We start from the raw sequence: 25,861 nt of genomic DNA, 5'->3' as shown, positions 1-25,861 counted from the left end.
AAAAGCAGACAAGGCCAACCCGAGTAACTGTAGGCCTATTAGTTTGACATCAGTAATAGGAAAGATGCTTGAGGAAATCATTAGGGATGTAATATATGATTACGTTGATAGAGAGGGACATATTAGGGACACCCAACATGGCTTCAAAAAAGGGTCATGTCTTACAGATTTGATTATATTTTTTGAAGAAGTTACCAAGATGGTGGATGAGAGAAGCCCAGTAGACATTGTCTACTTAGACTTCCAAAAAGCTTTTGACAAGATACCGCATAAGAGGCTTCTCTACAAGATCGAAGTCTCTGGTATTAGTGGTAATATATTGAGCTGGATTGAGGACTGGCTGGAAGGCCGTAGACAGAAAATAGAAATAGATGGATTTGGATCTGTTTGGAGACCGGTCACCAGTGGTGGCCCACAAGGATCAGTGTTGGGACCGTTGCTCTTTATTATTTTTATTAATGATCAAGATGTAGGTGTTGGGGGCACGATCTGCAAATTTGCAGCTGATACCAAGATCTGTGCGAATGTTAGGGCTGTAGACAACGTTCGACTGTTTTAGGCGGATTTAGATTGTTGGGGGATTGGGCTCGTGACTGGCAAATGACGCTTAATTTGTAAAAGTACTGTGTTATGCATGTGGGCAGGACAAATACTCGACATGTATACACCCTCCAGGGAGAAGCATTAAAGCAGGCGGAGAAAGAAAGAGATCTTGGCGTTCTAGTGCATAGATCTCGAAAAGTTCATGAGCAATGCCATGAAGTGATAGCTAAAGCGAATAGGGTGTTAGGGTGCATTTATAGGACAATTGACTATAACACAAAGCATACCATTCTGTCCTTGTACAAGACCGTGGCCAGGTCTCAGTTGGAATACTGTGTCCAGTTTTGGTCTCCTCACACGGTGGGTGATATTGAGGCTTTGGAAAGGGTGCAGAGGAGGGCCACTGGACTGATTCTCAGTTTAAAGTATCTTAGTTTTCAAGATAGGTTAAAAGACCTGGGACTCTACAGTTTAGAGAAGCGTAGACTTAGGGGTGATCTGATCGAGGTTTATAAGATGATGAAGGGAATAGTTGGTGTTCAAGTTAAGAGTTTGTTGCAATTAAATAAGTTAGGGAGATCCAGGGGTCACAATTTTAAGTTGTATAAGGCTAGATCTAGGTTCGATATCAGGGGGTGGTTTAGTTGTCAGGAGGTAGTGCTTTTCCCAGAGAATAGTGGGCCTCTGGAACAGGCTGCCGGCTAGTGCGGTGGACGCCGATTTGCTGAATTCCTCCAAGCAAGAGCTGGACCTGTTTCTGGCTGGCGCGGAGATCATCTCTTACAAAAAGTAGGCAATGCATAGAATTATCAGGATCACAGTGATCTCCTGGACTAATTTCAATCTCCTAAGGAGTCAGAGAGGAATTTCCCAGATATTTCCCCCCCTCCCAAATTGGTGACTGTATAAGCTTTTAATGCCTAACTCAAAATTGCAGCATTTACTCGTGCTCCTTAATGCAGGTACATTTTTTGTGTAAAACTACAGAGCAAATTTCCAAAACTGTTAAAATGTATGGGTACAGGCTGTAATTTTGACTTCCAGATCAAAGTGTCTTCACCTATATTTTGAATTTTGAGAAGGATTTAACAGATTATGAAAGGTGCCAGCCTCTTGCAGCTACGTGTTTTATCCCTGTGTGCATGGATGTTGCAAAGGGACAGGCAAGTCCAGATCTGAACAGTCTGAATTACGCCAAATTTAGGCATTCAATTCACTAATCTAAACCAGCCCAATTCAGATCACTTTGGATGTAGAATTTTGTATGTTAATTAGCTGGTTTCGCTCATTGTATAAATTTGGCATCGTACTGGGAATCACGAGTGATTCTCCAATTTTAATACCATTTTCATAAAATTACTAAATGTGAATTCTTTCTCTGACCTGTTTAATCCAGCTTATTTAAAGTTATAACAAACCCTATCTGACGCTATCATTTTTCAAATAAAAAAGTACCTCCAGGAACTAGTGAAGTTCGCTTCTGTAAAGCAGTCCTAGTCCCACTAAGTTTGAAACCACACAATTTTACAGCAGAGATCAATTTTGTAAATACTTGTTGTGTATACTCCAACTGATCCCCATTCTTTGGCCCTAGCCTCCTGCCAATAATACGGTCAAACAACAACCCACTAAGGCCTTAAAAACTTACATGGTCAACAGTGCCCTGCTTTGTGGAGACAGATATTTGCTGCTGATATGGGGGGCAATCTTCAACTTCCGCCTGAAACAGGTGCGAAGCTGGCCGAGCGCCAATAAAATCTACTGGCTAATCTACAGCTAATACATCACCGAACCAAACACGTTGATGGAATAAGGATGTGCAAGGCAGCATCGAGTTGCAGCTTTTTCAGTTTTATATATCAATGCCAAAGTGAGAAGTTAAAGTAGGCTTCAGAAACAACAGACTGCCACGTGAAAATACTGGAGCCCACTTTCAGGACTAACAAATTGCAACCTTCAAGATGACTTTGAGATGAACAATTATCATCGTCTTGCTCCTCAGGCAACTGGTCCTACCAGAGACAAGTCACAATCTTCGGTTTAATATATCTTTACTGCCCTGGAACACAGTGTATTACCTCGAATAATGTCCAGAAACAGTGTGATTTTTTTTTACTGTTGTTGTTCTGCTAACAGGGGTATCGGGGTGGACTGCGACTGACGTAAGGCTCTTGCCATATTTTTAGCGGTTTCTCATTGCAGATGGATGGGGCTTTCCGATATAATCGAGTAATTGAAGCTGGATAATTGTTTTCCCTTTGTCCAGTTTGAGCTGACTGTTGATGCTGATTTTCTTAGGTCCATAATATTTTCTTGGTTTTTTTGGCCTTCTATTCTTTTGTTACAATTCCGTTCTTACTTTTGCATTCATAATGTTTCAAAATATACATTTCAAAACACTTATGAAAGGTTAGAAGGAGAAAAAACAGCAAGGCAATGCAGTATTCCTGGTTTTCTTCATACAGTTAGTGTACTGGAGAACAACTAGTCTGCATTATATTCCAAAGCAGTAACAAATCTCATCCAAAACAATGCTTGCAAACTGCTTGTACTAACATAGTGACTTCATAAGGCACAATTCTGCCCACAGTCGAGTTTGTTTCTTATTTTCCGTTTTTCTCCACTTCTCTCCTGAAAGTCCCGACTCTAGCTGGAATGGGGTACAACAGGTACTGGAACCAGGGGCGGACTGAAAGCGAGAGTTTTCCCCGAGTGCCCCTGTGAATGGTTCCATAGCACTGTATTATCGGCGCCCACCACCCCATTTTTCCGTTAGAATGCCGAAGAATCCCACGCGCTTTTGGAGGATCCAGTCCGTCCCTGGTTGGCACCTCCAGTAGCTCACCCAACTAGCTGTCCTTTATGAGTGAGCCTAGATAGCGCTGACAGGCTACTTGACCTTGGGAATGACACAAACACAATCCATGTTCAAATGCACTTTTGGCAAGGGTCACTTGATGGAGATCAGGAACAGAAGCCCTGGCTGATTCTTCCCCTATCTAGCCCAGGGATGCTGAAACCAATTGTAGTTGTGACTAATGCCATTCCTGCTGCGATCAGCTACCTTAATGTAGACCAGGGATTGAACGTGGGGCCTTGCTGGGGTGTGTGCCTCAGTACCACACTGTTGGTTATATTTGCCCTGTGAGAAATCAGGCAGCCTAGTTTTTTTTATTTCAATGACTGGGCCTGATTTCCAAGTATTTTACCCAAACAGTCAGAAACAACGGGCTGACTTTAACCATAGTGGCAGTGATAAAAACTCCACTGTCCTATTTGGTGCCTGTTTATTCTCATTAATGCAAAAAAGAAGTACAAAGTTAAAGAAACATTGTCAACGCAGTAGTAAATAATCCTGTAATTCACTCCTCCAAAACTAACAACCCTGTAATACCCCTCTGGCAATCACATGCTTATGTAATCCTTCAGTGATCACATCAAAGGATTACAATATCCTTCTGCATGTCATGTGGTCCCACTAATAGCACTCAGTATTCAATGCAGAGCAGTCTCAAGCACACTGGAGCTCAGACATAGTATTAATGATTAAATAGAATCAAGAAACACTTCATACACAAAACAAAATAGATATCCTGAGGATGGCAGACCACAACCCAATCTCAGAAATCAGATAGTCTTTCCAACGCACTCGAACTTCACGCTGTTGTTTACGAGATCATTTAATTCCCTCAGCAAATATTATTCTATAACAACATAGAATCATAGATTCATTATTATAATTTGAGTATGTGCCCTTTAGACAAATGCTCAACAGGCTTTGGTTGCCCAAGTACCTGTCTTACCTGCCCCAATAAGTCAATATTGTTGTCTATTATTTAATTTCCTTTTCCAGCAAATTGAGTTTAAGTGGACAAATGTGTCTTCCTGTTACAGTACCATATACAGAGCAGACACTGCAGTCCCAGAAAACATCACTGTCTGGATTTGAATCTCATATCTGCAGCTATGTTACGTTTTTCTCCCTTTCTTGTAATCAAACACAACAGATTGAAACCAAGGCAGCTACGGTTTGTGGATATAGAGCTCCAGGGAACATAGCAAGAGGAGGCAATTCACTGGGAAAAACATAGACAATAGTATTGATCTGTTATTTCCCCCACCCTTACCCCCAGTTTGCCTTTGGCTAAGATAAGAAAGCATGGAACAAGAAAAAGTATTCATCCAATCAAGCCCCAATCCTTCTGCAGATTACCTGCAATATACTCCGCCCAAGTTCTGCATAAATACTCACTAGTCCCCAAAAGTAATCAAACAAACTGATTCACAATATCGTGGACTATAATACACTGCCATGTATAATATGTATCACCGCTCCCCATTTTGTACTGCAAATTTTGGGAAAAATGTAGCATTCATGAGAAATCTCCCCTCCTCCACAAACACAAACACACGTTTAGCTTTGGACCTGTTACAAGTATTCAGCCATACACCCTTGAAAGTACAGTAGAGAAGCTCAAGATAGTGAAGTATGGAGTTGCTGTTATAGATGTACAATTATATTTCCGCTGTTGTTTTTGGCAGCGCTTGTGGTAGTTAAACTAGTTTAATTCATGTGTTGCATTTCAAGCAGTCTAATGACAGTTACTCTGGAGTCTCCTACAATATTAATTTTCAAAATAGCATAATCTGTACCTCACTTTTGAACAACTTAAGGTATTCCTCCTTAGCCCTGCTCCTTCTCTCCCTGCAGCTCCCATATTTCTGATTCTCTCAGCAACTGATCCTTTACTCTTGTCCCAAACATGCCTCTGCCTCCAATTCGTCCCTTGCATCTGCCTTTGTTTTTTTCCTACCCCCAACCAGATGCTTTTCCTCCATTCCCACATGCTCCACGAGTCTCCTTCAAATCAGTCTCAGTGACACCCATTGTACTCTCCCATCCAGTAACAGTTACTAAATGCAGCCTCCTCAGTGTGTAATCTACAGCAGTTATCCCATCTCCCTTAGCAGGAGTAAAACTGCTGAATGGACATTCTATATAAAGGTACTTGCTAATGTTTAGCCTTGTAAACGAAACTGTAAATTACCATTTAAGAACTATGACATTTTAAATGTTCTGCAACCAATGGCCATTGAATAAATTGAATATTGCCAAAAGTACTTTGAGACAAGAGGTTCCCATTCTGATTGGCAGAGTGATCTGAGCTGAGCTAGACTTCGAGGTGTGAACATAATTGAAGATTTGCAGACAGATTAAATACAATAGTGAATCTACAGGTGAAACAGTGCATATTATTTTTCCCCAGCAAAACCTCTGTCACAAGGCAATGTCACATTATAAAGTCTGACAACTGTTGGTGTCATTATGAGAAAGATTGGCTACAATGATGGAAGATTCACAGATGAATGGGAAAACTTGCCAATGAAAAAACAATTAAGAATACATGTGTCTGTCAGGGACCCTCTCAAATGTATCTGATAAACTTTCTCTTTACGTGTATGATTTGCTTTGACAGCACCAACAGAAGAAGGATACACAAAGAGTTAGATCTTCAGTAGAAATCATCAGCTTCAGGATGGGTTTAACGGTAAATGTGGGAAAAATAGAAACCTGCAGCATTGGTAACGAGAATGGAAGAATGTAATTTGATAATGGGTTTATTTGTTCTTCCTTTTCTGATCAATTTTCTTCAACAATTTGCACCCTCTTCTCCTCTGCTGAACACTTATACCTTTATCTGAGCACTGGACACTAGTTACCTGCCTGTATTTCACCCAAGTGGCCAATATTCATCTGTGAGACTCTTCAGTGAATGATAGCATGGTATTCAATTGCAGGAGGCATCGCAGCCTCGATTATTGTCTCTCAGGACTGCATCTTGATGTGGTGGGAAGGCTTGTGTGCACCAATGACCCTGAGAGCTATGCTGGTAGGGCTACCCAAGCTGGACAGGTCAGAGAGTAGGACCCCGATTAAAGGCAGTCCACCGGTCCTCCTGGTAAGGGGTTGTGAGCCAGGATAATGACCTGTCCATGTAAAAGTGCCTTTAGTTACAGAAACAACTCGGAGACAAGACGAGTCTGTTACATACTTGCAAATAAAGACATCAACTGTGGAGAATCACAGGGTGGGCGTAAAGCAATGTGATACTCCAATCGGAGTCAAATGTTTTGGCCTGGGCAGACAGCATTGCAAGAAATGGGTTGCCTTATGTGTCATTAGGCGCAGGAGACTCTAACTAACTAACTAAAAACAAACATGATAGGGCCACGACACAGAGAGGGGTATATCGCAATCAACGTTGATCCACTGGAGACCGGCTGACTTTACTGTACAAAAATCGAACTGTTCAACAAAGTAGAAAATACAGATTTTTATCCCGGAGGTCTCTTTTTTTTAAATTACAATTTATAAAATGAATTAAAGGTTGACTGTTGATCATGTGCTCACAGCACGTACACAAGGGCACATCTTGACGGCCAATTCTTCAACCTATTTACTGTGTATAATTAGTCCTGGGGTTTACAATCATTTTCCAGCCTGGAAATGTGACAGTCAACTGCACTGAAAATAAAACCAATAAATAACAGCTACTGATACTTAATGGGCCTATTTTAGGTGTGCGTGAAGGTTCCTGCAAAACTAGCACATAGAATAGAACATTGCACTATTAATGATGCTTTACAGACATTTGATTTATTTGTGTAAAAGACAGTCATAAGTCATCAGCCCCTACTCTTGGATGTTTCACAAACATGAAAGAAAGAAAGAAAGAAAGAACGAACTTGCATTTGGACGTCTCAAAGCATTTACAGCCAATTAAGTACTTTTGAAGTATGGTCACTGTTGTAGGCCTAGTTAAGTGGCAAGTAACATTCGCGCCAGACAATGACCATTGCCAACAAGAGAGAGTCTAACCACCTCCCCTTGACATTCAACGGCATTACCATCGCCGCATCCCCCACCATCAACATCCTAGGGGTCACCATTGATCAGAAACTTAACTGAACCAGCCACATAAATACTGTGGCTACAACAGCAGGTCAGAGGCTGGGTAATCTGCGACGAGTGACTCGCCTCCTAACTCCCCAAAGCCTTTCCACCATCTACAAGGCACAAGTCAGGAGTGAGATGGAATACTATCCACTTGCCTGGATCAGTGCAGTTCCAACAACACTCAAGAAGCTCGACACCATCCAGGACAAAGCAGCCCACTTGATTGGCACCCCATCCACCACACTAAACATTCACTCTCTTCACCAGCGGCGCACCGTGGCTGCAGTGTGTACCATCCACAGGATGCACTGCAGCAACTCGCCAAGGCTTCTTCGACAGCACCTCCCAAACCCGCGACCTCTACCACCTAGAAGGACAAGGGCAGCAGGCGCATGGGAACAACACCACCTGCACGTTCCCCTCCAAGTCACACATCATCCTGACTTGGAAATATATCGCCTTTCCTTCGTCGTCGCTGGGTCAAAATCCTGGAACTCCCTACCAAACAGCACTGTGGGAGAACCTTCACCACACGGACTGCAGCGGTTCAAGAAGGCAGCTCACTACCATCTTCTCAAGGGCAATTAGGGATGGGCAATAAATGCTGGCCTTACCAACGACGCCCACATCCCATGAACGAATAAAAAAAAATCCCATTCCCTGGCATAAAAATTGAAGGCCACAGTGATCTTGACAGCCACCGCCAGTGCTGTCCATGCCCTGGTGCGAGGCTCGAGTTGTGGCTGCAGCAGATTAAATATCTCGGGGACAACCTCCTTGGTGAAGGGAAGGTGCCGGAGACATTACTCCTGAATAAAGTTAATGTAGGAGAAGTGCTCCCTGAATACTCACTGTTGTTTTTTGATATTTCTCCTGAGCTAAGAGGTTCTATAATGTACCCAATACTGGATCTTAGAAGGTTCTTGTCTTTATATTACACTTGACAATGAGCAGAGAAATATAACTCCATTCATTGCTCAAATGTGCTGATTCTGCCAATTGCCCTATGGTAAGTACTGGCAATCTTTGGCAAGATAACAATAGCATTACTTGGGTTGCAAGGCACTCAGCATTACATGAATGATGGTTTGAAATAACAATACCGAGCTTAGATTTAATACCTTAAAGAAATCTAATTTTTGTCGCAGACAAAAGAAATATTCTGTAGTGGGAAAAAGAGTTCTTACTGCAGAAAAATGGCATGCATAGGTATAAAGTAGAAAATGTACTTATTGTCAAATCATGATGGTTCCAAGTAAAATAAGGTGTAACAGTTATACATATTACATGATGCTCTGTTTGCTTGTTCAAGTTGATGTTCAATATCAAAGAGAATCACAGTAAGTTTTTGCTAACTTCTTTATCCAGATTGCCAATTTGTTCAAAGGTGATGTGCAACAGGATGTAGAGACAGTTACTATGAGAGGTGTTCAAAATTCTGAAGGATTTTGATAGAATAAATAAGAAGAAACTGTTTCCACTGGCAGGAGGGTTGGTAACCAGATTTAAGATAATTGGAAAGGAACCTGAGGGGAGATGAGGAGATATTTTTTACACAGCGAGTTGTTATGATCTGGAATGCGCTCCTGAAAGGGTGGTGGAAGCAAATTCAAGAGTAACTTTCAAAAAAGAACTGGATAAATACTTGAAAAGGAAAAAATTGCAGGGCTATGGGGAAAGAGCAGGGGAGTGGGACTAATTGGATAGCTCTTTCAAAGAGCTGGCAGAGGCATGATGGGCTGAATGGCCCCATTCTGTGCCGTATGATTCTATGATTCTTATCATTTGATAGTGTAACTCTTCAAAAGGTCACTGATCTGGTACATGAATCACTGGTATATCACAGGGAGAGGCAACGACTTAGTGACCTATGTTCTTGGCCCAAGAATGGATTCTCAACAAATATGGCTGTAAACACTGTGTTACCTGTAGACAAAGGCAAGATTGAAGTTACTTATAATTGTACTGTTCTTATGCCACAAGACCCATGGCATAAAGCTGCTATTAATATAGTAAGGCTTTTGGAATTTTCCCAGCTGATGGTAATTATGCAATGACACTGCTGAACTACTTCAGAAAATGGCCTGAAGTTGTTTCATTTCACAAGACATGAAATAATTTCATCAAGTTTCACTCCTCTGCTTTCACCAGTCAGGGAAATCCTCATGAATTGGATTCAGATAATGGATCTCTGTTAATTTCCCTAGAGCTTGCAGAATTCATGTAACAGATAGGGATCAAACAGTCACACTCTTCGATTATTACACTTGTGTAAACAGGGAAGTGGAATGTTTTAATTGTTTGAAAGACTGCTTACAATCTGCATTGCTACGAGAATTGATTTGAAAATCTTTTGTTCCTAAATTCTTGAAAGATGAGAGAGACTCTTCAAACAACAAGAGGAGAGTTTCTGCCACAGCTGCTCCATAGATCATAGCAATTTTGGTATTGAAGGAGGCTATTCGGCCTATCATGTCTGTTCTAGCTATTTACTCATTCCATTTTACTGCTCTTTCTCTGTACCCTATAATATTATTCTTCGTCAAATGTTCATCTGTTTGCCCCTTAAATCTCGCGATTGACTCATCTTTGTATCCACCTGTGGTAAAGCATTCCACATGCTATTAATCCTACATGCGGTGACTTTGTCTGTGTACATGAATTCTAGAGAACCAAAAACAGTGAATCTAAATATTCAGACCCCAGAATAGTTGCAAGAAAAATCATAGTGGAAGTTAGATAATGGTGAACCCATACTTCTATGAACCTATCCACCTTACCAGCGATGACAGGAGTAATTCTGTGATCCTGTGCTTGCAGCAGGGAGCCAGGCATGCGGGGAATGCTGGTCACAGAATTGGGGCTGAATTGATGGAGTCTATCTCTGAGCCATGCTCCCTGCGAGCACGACTTCCCTGTTGAGAACGCGGAATTGCCGAATCACCCCAATGTCCAAGTTTGACACTGGTAGAGAACATTGCCACCTCCATGCTGTGCCAATCACAATGAGAACTCTACTTGCTGCAACTGTGCATCAGAGCAGGCATTAAACCAAGGTCCCGTCTGCTTCCTCAGATGGAAGTAAAAATTCCATGGCATTATTCAAAGAGCTGGGAGTTCTCCTCGTATCTTGGCCAATATTTCTCCCTCAACCACTACCACCAAACGCAGATTGGCTCGTTATTGATTTTATTTGTTGTTGGTGGGACTCTGCTGTGCATTAATTGGCCCCGTTGTTTGTCTACACACTAAGTGTGACTACAGTCATAGAGTCATAGAGTTATACAGCACGGATAGAGGCCCTTCGGCCCATCGTGTCCGCGCCGGCCATCAAGCCCTGTCTAATCTAATCCCATATTCCAGCATTTGGTCCGTAGCCTTGTATGCTATGGCATTTCAAGTGCTCATCCAAATGCTTCTTGAATGTTGTGAGGGTTCCTGCCTCCACAACCCTTTCAGGCAGTGAGTTCCAGACTCCAACCACCCTCTGGGTGAAAAAGTTCTTTCTCAAATCCCCTCTAAACCTCCCGCCTTTTACCTTGAATCTATGCCCCCTTGTTATAGAACCCTCAACGAAGGGAAAAAGCTCCTTAGTATCCATCCTATCTGTGCCCCTCATAATTTTGTACACCTCAATCATGTCCCCCCTCAGCCTCCTCTGCTCCAAGGAAAACAAACCCAATCTTCCCAGTCTCTCTTCATAGCTGAAGCGCTCCAGCCCTGGTAACATCCTGGTGAATCTCCTCTGCACCCTCTCCAAAGCGATCACATCCTTCCTGTAGTGTGGCGACCAGAACTGCACACAGTACTCCAGCTGTGGCCTAACCAGTGTTTTATACAGCTCCATCATAACCTCCTTGCTCTTATATTCTATGCCTCGGCTAATAAAGGCAAGTATCCCATATGCTTTCTTTACCACCTTATCTACCTGTTCCGCCGCCTTCAGGGATCTGTGAACTTGCACACCAAGATCCCTCTGACCCTCTGTCTTGCCTAGGGTCCTCCCATTCATTGTGTATTCCCTTGCCTTGTTAGTCCCTCCAAAGTGCATCACCTCGCACTTTTCCGGGTTAAATTCCATTTGCCACTGTTCCGCCCATCTGACCAACCCATCTATATCGTCCTGCAGACTGAGGCTATCCTCCTCGCTATTTACCACCCTACCAATTTTTGTATCATCAGCGAACTTACTGATCATACCTTTTACATTCATATCCAAGTCGTTAATGTAGACCACAAACAGCAAGGGACCCAGCACAGATCCCTGTGGTACCCCACTGGCCACAGGCTTCCAGTCACAAAAACAACCTTCGACCATCACCCTCTGCCTTCTGCCACTAAGCCAGTTTTGTATCCAAAGTGCCAAGGCACCCTGGATTCCATGGGCTCGTACCTTCTTGACCAGTCTCCTGTGGGGGACTTTATCGAAGGCCTTACTGAAATCCATGTATACCACATCCACTGCGTTACCCTCATCCACACGCCTAGTCACCCCCTCAAAAAATTCAATCAAATTAGTCAGACATGATCTTCCCTTGACAAAGCCATGTTGACTATCCCTGATTAATCCTTGCTTCTCCAAGTGGAGACTAATTTTGTCCTTCAGAATTTTTTCCAATAATTTTCCTACCACTGATGTTAGGCTCACTGGCCTGTAGTTCCCCGGTTTTTCCCTACTCCCCTTCTTGAATAATGGTACTACATTAGCGGTTCTCCAGTCCTCTGGCACATCCCCTGTGGCCAGAGAGGTTCTGAATGTATGTGTTAGAGCCCCCGCAATCTCCTCCTTTGCCTCACACAGTAGCCTGGGATACATTTCGTCCGGGCCTGGGGATTTATCCATATTTAGGCCTGCTAAAACCGCCAATACCTCCTCCCGCTCGATGTTAATATGTTCGAGTATATCACAGTCCCCCTGCCGTATTTCTATGTCTACATCGTCCTTCTCCATAGTGAAAACAGATGCAAAAAATTCATTTAGAACCCCTCCTACATCTGCCGGCTCCACACACAGATTGCCATTTTTGTCCCTAATGGGCCCTATTTTTTCCCTAGTCATCCTCTTACCCTTAATATACTTATAAAACATCTTAGGATTTTCCTTTATTTTGCTCGCCAGTGTTATTTCATGGCCCCTCCTTGATCTCCTAATTTCTTTTTTAAGTATCCCCCTGCACTTTTTGTACTCCTCTAGGGCTTCCTCCGTCTTTAGCCTTTTGTATCTGCCAAAAGCCCTCCTTTTTTTCCTAATCCATTCTCGTATATCCCCTGACATCCAAGGTTCCTTGGAGTTCTTGGAACCACCCTTTACCTTTACGGGAACATGTTGCCATTGTATGGTCTCAATCTCCCTTCTGAAAGACTCCCATTGCTCCGATGCGGATTTTCCTACAAGCAGCTGATCCCAGTCCATTTTGGCCAGATCCTGCCTTATCCTATTAAAATCGGCCTTCCCCCAATTTAGAACCTTTATTTCCGGCCCCTCCCTGTCCTTTTCCATGACCACCTTAAATCTCACCGAATTATGGTCACTGTCACCAAAGTGCTCACCTACTAGCACTTCTTCCACTTGGCCGGCCACACTCCCCAGAATTAGGTCCAGTACCGCCCCCTCTCTTGTAGGACTTTCTACATGCTGGCTCAAAAAGCTCTCCTGGATGCACGTTAAGAATTTTGTACCCTCTAAGCCTTTTACACTCTGAGTATCCCAGTTAATATTGGGGAAGTTGAATTCCCCCACTATTATTACCCTATTATTTGCACAATTTTCTGAGATTTGCCTACATATCTGTTCCTCCATCTCCCCCTGACTGTTTGATGGGAGTGTACTATAGGCCCCCAAAGTGCTTGCCCCCTTTTTGTTTTTAAGCTCCACCCATATGGCCTCATTAGAGGAACCTGCTAATATATCATCCCTCCTTATGGCAGTAATTGATTCTTTAATTAATATTGCGACCCCCCCTCCTCTTATACCTCCCCCTCTGTCTCGCCTGAAGATTCTGTACCCCGGAATATTGAGCTGCCAGTCTTGCCCCTCCCTCAACCATGTCTCTGTGACAGCAACAATATCATACTCCCATGTGTTTATCAACACCTTCAGTTCATCCACCTTATTCGCAAGACTCCTTGCATTAAAATAGATGCCATCCAGCCTTGCCCTCACATATTTGCCCTGCCTTCCAAGCTGACTTGTTTTTTTCTCTATATTTGGCTGCACATCACCCCCTATTGTAGCTCCACTCTGCATCCCATCCCCCTGCCAAGTTAGTTTAAACCCCCCCCCCAACAGTGCTAGCAAACCTCCCCGCAAGGATATTTGTCCCGCTCTGGTTCAGGTGCAACCCGTCCGACTTGTACAAGTCCCACCTTCCCCAGAAGCAGGCCCAGTGATCCAGGAAACTGAAACCCTCCCTCCTGCACCAACTCTTTAGCCACGCATTCATCTGTTCTATCCTCCTATTTCTATACTCACTAGCCCGTGGCACTGGGAGTAATCCAGAGATTACAACCTTTGAGGTCCTGCTCTTTAATCTGCTACCTAGCTCCCTAAATTCTTGATGCAGGACCTCATCTCCCTTCCTACCTATGTCGTTGGTCCCAATGTGGACCACGACCTCTGCCTGCTCACCCTCCCCCTTCAAAGTAATTATTTCACTGTGAAGTACTTTGGGATGTCCTAAAGATGTGAAAGGCACAATATAAATGCAAGTTGTGTCTTAGCTAAAGTGCTAGAAACTTTGTGCGGGTTTTACAGTCAGCCTTTGTTTATTACACTCTTATTAGAACAAAGTTAGCGATGATTAAATCCATGCTGCCTATTTGATTTTCAATGGATATACAAGACCAATGAGAAAGGCATGAACCATTACCACTGAATGAATATCAGTGCAATTTGTGAACAATATGCCCATAGTTCAAAAGCATGGAGCTTTTGGACCGCAATGCCAGGTGAAGAATGGCAGAGCAAACCCAAGTCCTCCTAAGTTTGGAGCCCCAGACCTTGTCCAAAATTACAGGCTCAGAGTAATTTGCATACTTGGGCAGGTGGCCTGTGCCTGGAAGGATGCAGCAACCACATCCGCCCTGACAGGGGAAAGGACCAATGAAAGGTGACATTTTTGAAATCTATAGCTCCTCGAAAAGTTATCAGGGCATTTTCTGCTGGTAATTGAATCCCTCCAGAATACCTATAAGATGTTTTATAAGTATATTAAGGGTAAGAGGATGACTAGGGAAAAAATAGGGCCCATTAGGGACAAAAATGGCAATCTGTGTGTGGAGCCGGCAGATGTAGGAGGGGTTCTAAATGAATTTTTTGCATCTGTTTTCACTATGGAGAAGGACGATGTAGACATAGAAATACAGCAGGGGGACTGTGATATACTCGAACATATTAACATCGAGCGGGAGGAGGTATTGGCGGTTTTAGCAGGCCTAAAAATGGATAAATCCCCAGGCCCGGACGAAATATATCCCAGGCTACTGTGTGAGGCAAAGGAGGAGATTGCGGGGGCTCTAACACATACATTCAGAACCTCTCTGGCCACAGGGGATGTGCCAGAGGACTGGAGAACCGCTAATGTAGTACCATTATTCAAGAGGCTTTCCTGGGGCTCACTGCTGGTGTGAGTTCCCAAGGCCTACCAAGGGAAGGCAGGTGGAATTCTTGAGGTAGCCTGGATCACCCCAGGCTGCCAATGAGAGAGTCTCTATCTTCACCCCCACCACCCACCCCCAACTTGAAAATCACTCTGGAATGCAAATAGGATGGAATGCTGTCAGAACTGGCTTCCTTCCAATTTTCCTGTCCCCCCTCCATTGCACCTCTGTCTAGGATCCGATTGGAATTTCAGGCCCCTCGTCTTTAGGACACAGAGTGAAGACATTTTCCATACTATTCTGAGATTACTAGTCCAGGATGAACAGTATCTGTATCAATTTTATTTGCATTGATGAAATGAGTGCAACATTTAATTTGGTATGGAACTGGTACAATCTCCAAGTCCTTGAAAGAACTTCCTTAGTTCCTAAAGTAGGATGAGAACATTATCTGGGCGTTCTTGTGTTTTATTACCTTTTGCATTCATTTTGTTCAAAAGCTCTGCTCAGCAGGAAAGACCGATCAATAATTTTTTTTTTTAAATGTTAACAACCTCAATAAATTATTTATTGCATCAAGATTGAATAGCTCTGAAACCTGCAAAATTTCCATCTTTTAAAATGCATGAATCTGTTGGTGGTTTGGACAAGGGAATTGATAATGCTGGTCTAGTTTCAAAGGAGATTTTGAGTTTCAATTGTATTGAATCACAGTCTAGCCACTAAACTGTTAGCTCTATCATCTTATACAGGCAGCACTGGCACACTAATTATTTTGCGCATCTCTTGATACCTTGTTAGCGGTTGAGAACCTAGGAAGTCTGCAAAATATTCAACATCTTTTTACATTTTTTTCATTTCATCCACATATTTCCAAACACCAGATTATAATAATCCAACAATAAATTAAGCAAAGTGTGGGTGTCTCCTGTGACAAACCATAATTCCATTTTTGGGAGTGGGAAAGGACTAACAAATGCTGGAGTAATGCTAAGATAAAAGATTGAGGCAAGGGGCAGATCATTTTCGATTTCCTAAATTGCTTCAATTAAGGCAACGAGCAGCCTTAATGAACATTACAGTAGAATGGCCGGCTCATTAACTTCTGTTAGCACCCTTATAGGACACCAACTATATCCATCAACTAAAGCTGGGTAGGAAAATCCATAAGCCCAGAGGCACAGAATGTCACCTTTCTAGCTAGCCTTTCATAGCCAAGATCTTGTTTCAACTTATTTTGGTGCCGAGTTGTATTGAAATTGGAGCACACGGTGTACCAATTCCCCCCACAATTTGTACTGTGGAAAGATTCTGTTATTTTAATCAAACTGGACTTACCCGGGCACACTGTGGGGCTCTATGATAATGGGGAATCTGGGGCTCGCCCAGTGTAAACCAATACAAATTCCCCATGTCTTTCTGTGCCCTCAGCAACTAGCAAAGTCAAGTTCATGAGAGAAATATGCAGCCTTGTTGCAACTAATTAAAAATTAAACAAAAATAACTTATAATTACATTTTTCTGAGGTCTGGGAGTGCTGAACTCTACATTCAGCACTCTCATGTCATGGCATATCTTTCCAGAAAATGCCCATTGGAACAGAGCTAATGGCTGTGGCTCGCCTAACATACCACATGGTGGAATATTTAAAATAAAGCAACTTAAGTTGGTGAAAGGAAAACCGTATCATTCAGGAAATGATTGAGTGCATGGAAAGAAAACAAGATTCAAATCTACCCCACCATATTAACATCCTCCACATACATTTTGCCTAATGTATACAGTATATTTTTGGGACGGGAGAAGGGATAAAGAAAGAAAAAAAGACTTGCATTTACATAGCAAGGACTTATACCTCAGAAAGTCCCAAACCGTATTACAGCCAATGAAGTACTTTTAAAGCATAGTCATGTAATGTAATGTAGGAAATGCAGCAGCCAAATTGCACACAGCAAGGTCCCACAAACAGACCATCTGTTTTAACACTCTGCATTCTTGTGGAAAAGATGAGAATGGATAGTTCTTAACTCGAGCTCAAACAAAAGGAAATGTTTAAATCGCTCAGTTTGCGGAACAATCTTAAGAATTAAAATCACAAAACGAAAGAGCAATATCTCTGTAAATCATTATGCTGCATATTGTCCAGAACTGATGATATTTCTGACCCTTTGTTGCATTGTATAATAGAACTGATATACTTTTTCAGTATGAATTATTCTGCCTACATCAGAAGCAAAGCCAAGACAGAATGGGAGTCATTTTAACTTTCATCGGGGGTAAGAATTTGCCGCCTCTAAACACCAGATTTCCTTTCCGTTGAAATAAATGGGGGTCATTTTTACTTTTAGTGGTGGCAGAAAACTGAAGTCAGTGGACAGGAAAATCAGGCGTGGTGTATAACAGGTGACTGATCCACTACCACCAGTTTTCTGCCCCCACCGGCAGTTAAAATTGGTCCCAACCTATCTTTTCCCTTGACAGATGCTGACGGTCCTTCTGTGCATTTGAAGCATTTCGATTTTATTTCGAAAGCAAAATCAATTCAAGGGTTTACCCAGAGAACCAAATGGTCCATTTTAAAACTTCAGCCCTGGTCCCTTCTGGTATAGTGTAAGAGTGCCAGGCCAATTTACTATATTGAATCCACTGATGTTGCCGCCCTTCATTTTTATTTTAAAAAGGCTATTACATTGAAGACAGAAAAGATGGTCAGATAGTCTCTTAGTTTTATCCTTTACACTCATCTAATGAGTGATATGGCTGATTTTACAAATACCCACTCCTGACACACAACCTCACCAGCCAGTAGTGCATATCCTTAAATCGTGAGTGCGCTCCTCGTCATTCCCCATTCATTAATTTTAATGATGGAAAATTGTGGACAGTCCACCCTCGATTTCCTGATATGCACTCCCAGTGGGCAAGGCTCTTCACTGGGAGTGAGTATTTGTAAAATCGGACCTTATTAATATAGCAATTACTTTGTGCAAATATGCACTGTTCTGAATATCATTCAGAGTGCATTTTTTCAAAACTACACACAGGATTGAGCTGGTGCTGGGGTAAGTTCGCAATCATAAATTAGCTTTAAATCAGTCAGGTGTTATACTATAGTTAGACTATTTATATTTAGAATACTTCAGCAATTTCTGAATCCTTTAGATATTATCCACCTTCGTGATGTAATAGTCCTTTAGTGTTTATCATCTGTGGCGTATTTTTGGGAGAGAAAAAATGACATGCCACCCTCAATAGGAAATCTTTAATTGAATATGGCACTAAAGTCACTCTTGAAAAGCCTGAGGGTGAAATATTAGGTGGATAGTCAAAGTATCCAATTAAGTGGCACATTCTGTAGATTAAGATGATACATGACCCAGCTTTGTTATTGCTTTAATTATTTTGAGATATTAGTGTTAGGATGTGATTGAAGGCGCCAGCACCTCTTCTGGCTTAGCCTCTATCAAACGTGTATTACAGTAATTCCCACTAGTTACAATAGATGAGCAGAGGATGCAATTTGGGAACTGTATCTGGGAGAGGAGGGAAACAGAGAAGAGGATAGAAAAAAAAATGTGCATATTATTTCAAATCAAGGTTACAGGCTAAGATAAGACTTATGGAGCAGATAATGTCACGTCGTTCTTCAAATTATAACATCCCTCACATGTCTTAGATTTCTTTTTTTTGTTTTTTCATTCTTTAAAAACATCACCTGGGACCATGGACATGATTTTAGCCTGGAAAAATGGGTGGGTTGGGGGTGGCAGGGGGGCAGTAACAATTGCAAAAATCTAAAACCCACCCCTAACCTACCCATTTCTAGTTCTTATGGGGGCGGGACGAGGGGCGGGTGACCAACCCTCTCAGGAGGTGGGTTGGTCAATGAAAACTTTCAAGGAGGCTGCGGGCCTCCATTTTCAAAGCTTTTTTGATTTAGCCCCTGGGGGCCGGGATTCCCGGGCCTTCTCCTTCACATGAGAGGAGGTGAGAAGGTCCAAAACTTCAGGTAAGTGCCTTTATAGCGCAGCTTGTGGGCCCGGAGGAGCAGGAGTGCTTCCCCCAGGCAGAACAAGCCTACCTGCAGTGACAGCCCCCCCCCCCACGAACTCCGACTTCTCCCTAAGATATCCAACCCCGTGATGACCGATCCCCCCACCCCGATGACTGACCCCTGCGAATGACGCCCCCCTGTGACCCCTGCCCCCCAATCTAACACTTACCTGTTCACATCCTCTTCCTTCTTCTTCTCCCACCTGTACTTCCGGGTTTCCCGTTAGGAATTCCACTCTCCCACGCCCCCTTCCCGGCTCCGGGCTAAAATCATGCCCCCTAAATCCACAGGCCTTTGATCCCAGCATTAGTGGGATCTTCAGTCCCTGAAGCAGCCACACTTTCCAGGATCAGGGGAGATTCCCTGATTTGCAGAGCAAAGGTGAGCATCCGCAATATTATGACTGCGTCTTGATGGGGGAGGCTGCAAAATACTGTCGCACTGTAGCCCATCAGCCCCCTCTCAGTAGCTGAGAAAAACTACTTCTAGGCTTCGACCCCCAGATCACTCTCCCAGCACTCCAGTCCAAAGTTAAAACATCCACAATCAAAAATGCTCCTGTGAAAAATCCAGCAGATTCCCCTTTAAGAAGTCGCTCATTTGTTGAAAGCCCACAATTCACCTGGCCTTCGTTGCCCATTTTATGCAGGCAAACTAAGCGCAGAGCGCATTCCCCACGAGAAAAATTGGGGAATCATAAGAGGTATAAGCAGGAGCAGGCCATTTGGCCCTTCGAGCCTGCTCCGCCATTTAATGAGATCACGGCTGCTCTGATTTTTATCTCAATCGCACAAGGGCTCAATAGCATGTCAGTAACATTGATTTTGATATTTAAATTAGGCTCTTGCTCCACTGTCCCGGTCAACACTCACACATTCTGTATCAACGGGATTGATCCTAACGGCTGGAAAATATCCCCTCACCATGTCCACATTCCTGATCAGGACTTCTGGCATCTCCCACAAACTGTAGGGCAGATGTGCATATCCCCAGTGACCCACTGATGCTAAAGGCTGAGCAACCTGCTTGAGAAATGCTGTGGTGGTGATGACTTATCTGCCTCCTGGAGTAAGACACTGTGTTACAAAGCACCGTCCCCTGGATTGTTGCTCTCATTGTATTCCATATCTAGTGTTTTTTTCCCTTTAATATTGAACCCTTGCCTTTTGCCCAGGTTAAAATTTCTCTGTTGAAGGATCATGTTCTTAAATTTTGGACTAATCGATATACAAGTAGGTCTCCAAATTTAAGACGGCTCACAGCACTGCCTTAAAAATTTTGCTGAAAATTCAGCAAGAGTTCCCAGAGACAATCCACAGATCCAGAGTTACAGCCAATCTACACCATGTGCCTTATCTAAACGTGTCCTCCTTATCTCTCCATTGGACCTCGCTAGACATTTCCTCCCATCAGCTCCTTTGCCCTACATGATATAGTTACATTCTGATAATGTGCTCATTTCCTCACTGGGTAAAAGGTACACATAGGAACATAGGAACAGGAGTAGGCCATTCAGCCCCTCATACACAGTAGAAAATATTTTCATACCCAGTGTGACTCGCAGCTTTTCCTTTCTGTTGTTACAAAATCTGTAGTCAATCCCCGCCCCCCCTCCAGCAACTAATTAAGGGCCTCAAATAACATGTTCCATTCATTTCCTAGCATTTTAATAACTCTCATTTTAACAAAAAACAACAAACGTTTGAACTTTAACACTAAACTGGCACTTCGGCCGAAGTTACAATTCAATTGTGCTAAAATTCATGGGTTGGGGGAGGGCAGGAAAGAAGATTTCCACTGGGCGGAGGGTGGGTGCATACATTTGAGGCAAAACCTGGTTCCCCTGGGATTCCGTCCCAACCTGAGTCCCCCTTTAAATTGCGGTGGGGGCGGAAGGGGGCGTGAGTCCTGGTGAGACCCTTTGAAAGTCCCCAAACCCATATCAGTCGAAGGTAATCAATGCCAGAGGGGATCGATCACCTTCAGAAAGAGATGTCCCCTAGACTTCATTGGGAGCCTAAAATGGACGAGACTCACTTTTTCACTGGGGACCTTCAATCGTTCCTGGAGGCACCCAGGAATTTCAGAATCAATTATTTGATTTAGTGCTACATCCACTATGTAAGCATTCACTGAACATACAAGTACTTGAAGGGTCAATATACTTTAATATGTTGGTGAGAGTTGCTCATTTAGGCAATTTAAATATATATAACTTGAAAAAAAGAATTTGCCACCCTGCCGGGGCACCAGATCCATCTGTTTCACCAGCTAAGTTTTAGGGATGCAGGGCAGGTTGAATTAGAGGTGCATTAGAGAGGGAATCCAAAATTATGAGCAAAAATGGATCTGTACAAGAGCGCAGCACACTACAGCACCAATGGAAGCCACAGCAGCATAAGTGCAGTCGATTCAGCTCCCCTACTCTGCTGAATTCACATCTCCACTGCCCTGCTATAGGAGGCCAGGTGGCTTCTCACAAGGAAGCAAGAGAACAAAAATTTGACTCCTAACAACCACAGGAGGCTAGAGGGACAGAAAAGGGCAAAAACAGTATATTTTCTTTAAAAAGCAACATTTAAGAAAGAAAGTCATTCAAGAGAGAGCATCTTCCCACAACCTTACAAATAGAAAAACAATGCAAATTATTTATCCCACTGGATTGTCACTGGGCTCGGTGAGGCGAGCTGAATATAGAAGAGGCACTCAACCTAATGGTATAATATTCAACCAATACGCTTTTCAAAAGTGGGTGGAAGAGGACGGGTGGTTGGCTGAGCTAGACACTGACCTGTCCTGACTAATAGTAAGGTATGCGCACAGGGGAACCATATCAGTCAACAAAGGAGAGATTATGGTCAGTCTCAACAGCATACATTCCTGCATGGCACAGAATGGTTCCATGCAATTCACACAATATTTCTTGGCCAGGTTTTGTTTAGCTGCATCGAAGACTTATTACAGATCATTCTGGTCATATTCAGAAGCACTTGTAAAAAGTTAGTCATCTTGTCAGTTAAATCAGCAATACCTCACTTACCAGAAACAAACTACTTCCATGTATTTTTCTTGGCTGAGGGTAACTTTTTCTTCGCTTTTCCAATAGCCTCTTCTAGAATTCCATTTCTAAAAGCAAGTTGAAAATACAGTATCACTGCTCAGTTGGTTGTGCCTTAATACTAATGTTCAAAAAATGGAGACACAGCTTTTAAGTGGTACTTGATAATAGTTCAGATTCCTATAAAGTAACTTAAAAGCACAACATGAGAAAGCACAGAATGGGAAAATGTCATTCATGACTCTAATCAGTTCCACTTGGAACCAAATTGTATAGACTTCTTTGCAGTACAGACTCAACACTTTGAATATTAATCAAAAACTATCAAGTCGTAACATCATTACTACCAGGCAAAATGCACAATTCTAATTTTGTACTTATTTGCATTGCCGATATTTAAGGTCGTCCATCGCTGTCTTGTCAGTCAGGAAAGCTTGGGCCGCAGATTTCTCCACCGCTAACATCGATCATGTGATCACAGGGCTCAACTTCTCAGGGAGTACGGTCAACTGTGCCAGTATCTCACCTCCTCTGACTTGGAGTGCACTCTGCTACAAGCAGCATTTCAATTATCAGAACTGCTCAAAGCCGGGTACCCGCATTACTATGAAAAGGAAAATCAGGCAGGGTGTATAACAATCTGCTACTGCCAGCTTTCCGCCCGCACCGAAGTTGAAAATCACCCCAATCTTCTTTCATCAACAACTTATGGATAATGAATTTTATACATATCTAAACAGACAGTGTAGAAGAGGCTTTTTTTTGTTACTCATTCAATAAATATTATATTAAAGCCTTCTCTATAGCACTGGGGTAGATTGTAACTTAGGATACCCAGCAAAAAAGGGTAGGGTGGGGGGGGGGGCCTAGCTGCGTGAAAATATCTGTGCAACACTTGTCATCCCATTTACACCAGCATTCCCGCCACTACCGTCCTTAAAGGGGCCCTTTAAATATGCAAATTGGGGCCTCATGATGTACATAGAACTCCAATTGCCATTTTGGGAAATGGCAGGGTGGAGCATGCACCGTGCACGTTTTGCCCAGTTTTATGGGCAACATAGCTCAAGAGGTCCCAAAGAGTTAAGTTTTAAATTCTTTTTGTGAGGCCAGAAAGGAGCAGGATTGCTCTTCCTGGCCCCAAAAATATAATCTGGGCCTCAGCTGCCCTGGGCTTTCCCCGCCACCCCCTCACCAGATGGTGAACCCCCCCAACCTCTCCCTCCAGGACTTACCCCCTGTTACCGGACTGCCCAATATTGTGCCAACCTGAAAAAAAGCAAGCTGCATCAGGATGCCTGTTTGTCACCCACGTCTCGCTGGTTCTATTTAAATGAGGCCCGGGCCTCAAAATGGCTCCAGCCACCGCTTCCAGCAGGGGCAGGCAGCTGAAAATTAAAATCTACCCCATTGGGTTTTGTCAGCCACCCATTCTGTACTCACATTTAAACAACGTGGCACGGAGCAGCACCATTCACATTCCAACTCTTGCCCAATTTATTAACACAACATTTAGAAACACACCAATCCAGCACTGGCTTCCTTCTCAATCGATACTCAGAAGGGACAATCTTGCACACGGAATTTAACAATGTGCAATGAGCTTCACCATAAACGCAACTGGCCAACTTTAACTTCGAAAACAAAAGTAATTTTCTTCTGCAAAAAAAAATACATGAACTTACACTAAGCATTTCATTGGCTCAGAAAATTAAAACTCACTAATTATCACACAGTAACACATGCTGCTTTCTCGTTTATCGAACATGCTAAGCCACCACCAAAGCAACACGTTGCTATAACAACAATCTAAGTAGGGATATTTTGCCAACCTTTCTACTATAATGCTGGTTATATCATAACAAAATGTTTTTGTTTATTTTTTAAAAAAACATATAAAAAGGTAATGTGAACATTTTTCACTTTGCTGTTAAAACCAAACTATATTACAATAAGGTCCATAGTGTGCGAGGCTTATCAGTTCACGACACATTGAGAGGTATCCCATTTTTCTTTCTATTCACGCTTGACAATGGGTCGATACTGTTATCTTTCTGAAAACAACTTTCCCTTGTCTGGATCATTTTGTACTATTATGGTATTCAATTGCTCCTGGTTGGCTGAGAGGTTCTCACAGATGCTCTCTCTTCATTGCCTGTATATATTCCACTGAACAGTCACTAATTTCACCCAGGCTTTTACCCACCAGGGAAGTAGCCTGACCTTATTTTTTTTTTAAATTGTACATATTGCTCTGGGAGCTAGCTACTGCACACACAGCACTCATGTTTGTTTATGAGGACAGAGGATTATGATAGGACACGGCAGTCAAGTCAAAGCAAGCAAAATAAAGCAAATGCCTCACAGCATGTCTATCGGAATGACTGTTGTAGTATTACGCCAGTTCAATCTACTATTCTGGTTTTTACAATGACAAGTCATCATTCTACAAAACTTGACCAACATCTTTTTAGAGTCCTAAAAACAAGCCTACCCTCCAAAAAAAAGAGTAGCAGCGTAACGCTCTTTGTCTTTAAAAAAAAGTTTTTAGATCCCCCTCTTTCATGGAGAAATACAAAAAATAAATATTTGCATTTATGTAAAGCCTTATCATGCCTTTGAAACATCTCAAACTACTTGACACAACAAATCATGTTGGGAAAGCAATGACTGTTATTGTGTATACCAAAAGATTTTGATCTGGCAGGAATCAAAGAAGTATTTACTGTTTTTTTACTCAACAATTTTTTAAACAAGTTACCCCTTCCTATAGTGGGAGACACTACAGCTTCTACTCAGCAGATCCACACTCGAAGTGGCTCAGATTGAGAAGTGCATGGACTGGCATTGAGCATCAGCACCTTAGTGCCCAGTGCTGCCGTGCCATGTAAGCCATCTTGCTTTCCTCCACCCTTTATAACCACACCCCTTTCCTTAAATGTGAGGGCAAATCAGGCAACCTGCTCCCAAGACCCTGTCAATACTAACTCTGATCCAGATAATTAGAGGTGTGGGAGAGTGGACCACTGTGATGTTTCCATTCATGGAAAAATTCCTTCCCTTGGGCTACGCATCTGCCCCATCTACCTGGCAGTGTGTGAACTCAACTTGAGGGGGATTGCAGAGGAGAAGTGCAATTTCATTGTAAATTTTTTTAGAAACGCTATTTTTAATATTTTTTAAATTATTTTTTTAAATGTGGCCCTGAATTTACTTGTTTTTTGCAGCAGATCTAAGTCATAAATACAGCGGGCTGGGGCATGGTTTTAGAAGGGTTGGATTTGCAGACTTTATATCAAGGAATCCGTCACCGAGGAGAAAGTCACTAATGACAGCATACTTTCTACTTCCTAGTATTAACCCATTAGTGAAGAGCGGTTGCCGATTTTCTGGGGTGAATTTTGGGGGCGGGACCCATTTCCACCCTATAATGGCTGCACCGTGTTTCTGTTCAGGTCCAGGGCCTTCCATGTGTGCATACACCAATGCTGCTGACCTAAACAATTGCCATGGCGTCCCTGTGAAGCATCCTCCATTGTACAATGTGGCACTACTGCCAAGGTAAATGGGAAAGACTGAGCACAGATCCAGCAGCCCCAAACTGATCATCTATGAAGCACTGTGGGCCATCATCATCCAGTGGAATTGA

At 42.7% G+C, this 25,861-nt stretch overlaps 1 protein-coding gene across 1 annotated transcript in view; it reads right to left on the bottom strand.

Annotated features, from left to right (window-relative positions):
• The window catches only part of LOC137328402 (janus kinase and microtubule-interacting protein 1-like), a 244,443-nt gene extending 220,601 nt beyond the window's left edge, over positions 1-23,842 (bottom strand). Inside the window, exons 1-2 of the mRNA XM_067994334.1 lie at positions 23,656-23,842; positions 22,195-22,280 (exon numbers count right to left, since the gene is read on the bottom strand). The gene's annotated coding sequence lies outside the window, so the exon portion shown is untranslated. The remainder of the gene's footprint in view (positions 1-22,194; positions 22,281-23,655) is intronic.
• Positions 23,843-25,861: the final 2,019 nt, after the last annotated feature.

The sequence above is a fragment of the Heptranchias perlo genome, chromosome 1 (assembly GCF_035084215.1).
Source record: "Heptranchias perlo isolate sHepPer1 chromosome 1, sHepPer1.hap1, whole genome shotgun sequence".
Lineage (NCBI taxonomy): Eukaryota > Metazoa > Chordata > Chondrichthyes > Hexanchiformes > Hexanchidae > Heptranchias > Heptranchias perlo.
Note: the sequence above shows the minus strand (reverse complement) of the source record. Positions and strands in the feature narration are given on the sequence as shown.